Genomic DNA, 2,697 nt, shown 5'->3' on the forward strand with positions numbered 1-2,697 from the left:
GGCAATGGCGCTGTTGGAATTAATGTTGGGTTTTGACGAGGTGGTGCTCATATAGCACACCGTTAATTCCACTTCAGTGAGAACCAGTGTTGAAGGACATGGGGGCTGGAACTGCGATGACTTCGGGGATGTTGTGCAGACCACTACCAACAGCGAGGGAGAATCCGACAGAAGAGTTCTGGATGGCGCCAACATAGGTAGCAATACCCTCCGGCAGGTTGTGGATACCAATGGCAAGAGCGCTAAGCACACCCATGCGCTGCAGGGCCTTCTTGGCATTCTCGTCCATCTTGAAGTATTGGGTGGTAGGCTCGGCACAGGTTTGCGGACCGGCCTCCAAGTTGGGAGTCGAGAATTTGTTCGACTGTTTGTTACTTTCAAACTCGCGCATGGACTCACGAACATCTTGAAGGTTTTCAATCTCCGTCATCTCATGTTCTGGCGAAATCTTGTGGACAATGATATCAATGAAGTAGATGAGCAAGATGCCGACGGCGAAGCATGCGGTTGCCGAGAGCCATCCATGGCCTGTTGCCGTCTCCTCCGTCATGTCATCGGTCTTTAGCCCTTCCGTTAGCAGATGCACTGATTCACCAAAGATTTCTACCAACGAGATGAACAGCATCACGCCGGATGAAATGCTTAGCGCAACGGCCAAACTCAATGGGTTGGCCAAGTATACGAGACGCTTGCTAAAGACGACCATTCCTCCAAGAATCGTGGCAGCGCCAGCAGCGATGAGAACGTAGAGCGCGGGCCTCGGCAGACAAGTTTATTGATGCAAAAATGTTGCTTTTTCTCCTGGTGAGGAAACGTGGATGCCACGATCTCGATGCCGTGATGTTGGGGATGCGTTTTCGGTGAGTATTGTCACGCGATAAAATGTGGAGAACGTAAGCAATGACGATAACATCAAGGTTCCGTCAGTAAGATTTCAGCTGAGATGGACAAACACTAAATACCAGACACGGGAGCACGTGCACGACATCGTAGAAAACGTTCGCGCTCGAGTGATCTGCCAATTTGCCAATATACAGAAGAACAAACTACAGGAGGCGAATCATGGACATCCCTATGTACTATGGCTCCCAATTTTCCAATCTGCCAGCATTAACTGAAAATTTTAAAGAAGTGGAAGAGCTGGAATATCGCGAGTGGGCTACGTTTCGGGGGTAGTACAAGTCAACACACCGTTGGCACGTCAAATTTGTTTAGCTTTCGTAGCAATGTCGGTAGCGGCAAATAAACGAAATTGACTTTGTACCGCGTCCGGATGGTTCATTCGAACATGATACGACCATTGCATCATCGAAGTGAACGCCTTAGGTCACAATTTGTACTTTCTCATGGACGCACTGCTGTAAGCGCTAAGTCTTCCATCAATGCGTAGTGAGTCGCAGCTACCGCTATGGATTAGCTCTCACTGAATCCCAGCTTTCAACACGTCAAGTGTCAATGCATATCCGTGTTTCCGAGATAAGTGGCTGAATACGCTAACGTTCCTAACACTGGACTCACCCTTGTAAGCAACAACTACTCCATCAATGCGTAATATGGCGCCGGTATTTGTATGGGTTAGTGCTAAAATAATCCCAGCTTTGAACACGTCAAGTGTCAATGCATATCCTTGTTTCCGAGATAAGTGGCTGAATACGCTAACGTTCCTAACACTGGATGTACGACGGGCGATCGCACGACTCGTATCCGTAACAAAGGCAAATTATTCATTCGATGACGGTGCACATCAGACGGATCACCGAACGTTTTTTCGCACGTAGTACAAGTCAACACACAGCTGGCACGTCCAATTGCTTGGCCTCCGATAGCAATGTCGGTAGCGGCAAATAAACGAAATTGACTTTGTACCGCATCCGGATGGTTCATTCGAACATGATACGACCATTGCATCATCGAAGTGAACGCCTTAGGTCACAATTTGTACTTTCTCATGGACGCACTGCTGTAAGCGCTAAGTCTTCCATCAATGCGTAGTGAGTCGCAGCTACCGCTGTGGGTTAGCTCTCACTGAATCCCAGCTTTCAACACGTCAAGTGTCAATGCATATCCGTGTTTCCGAGATAAGTGGCTGAATACGCTAACGTTCCTAACACTGGATGTACGACGGGCGATCGCACGACTCGTATCCGTAACAAAGGCAAATTATTCTCTCGATGACGGTGCACATCAGACGGATCACCGAACTTTTTTTCGCACGTAGTCCAAGTCAACACACAGCTGGCACGTCCAATTGCTTGGCCTCCGATAGCAATGTCGGTAGCGGCAAATAAACGAAATTGACTTTGTACCGCATCCGGATGGTTCATTCGAACATGATACGACCATTGCATCATCGAAGTGAACGCCTTAGGTCACAATTTGTACTTTCTCATGGACGCACTGCTGTAAGCGCTAATTACTCCATCAATGCGTAGTGAGTCGCAGCTACCGCTGTGGGTTAGCTCTCACTGAATCCCAGCTTTCAACACGTCAAGTGTCAATGCATATCCTTGTTTCCGAGATAAGTGGCTGAATACGCTAACGTTCCTAACACTGGACACACCCTTGTAAGCAACAATTACTCCATCAATGCGTAATATGGCGCCGGTATTTGTATGGGTTAGTGCTAAAATAATCCCAGCTTTGAACACGTCAAGTGTCAATGCATATCCTTGTTTCCGAGACAAGTGGCCGAATACG

The sequence above is a fragment of the Phytophthora infestans genome, genomic scaffold (genome assembly GCF_000142945.1).
Source record: "Phytophthora infestans T30-4 supercont1.5 genomic scaffold, whole genome shotgun sequence".
Taxonomy (NCBI): domain Eukaryota; phylum Oomycota; class Peronosporomycetes; order Peronosporales; family Peronosporaceae; genus Phytophthora; species Phytophthora infestans.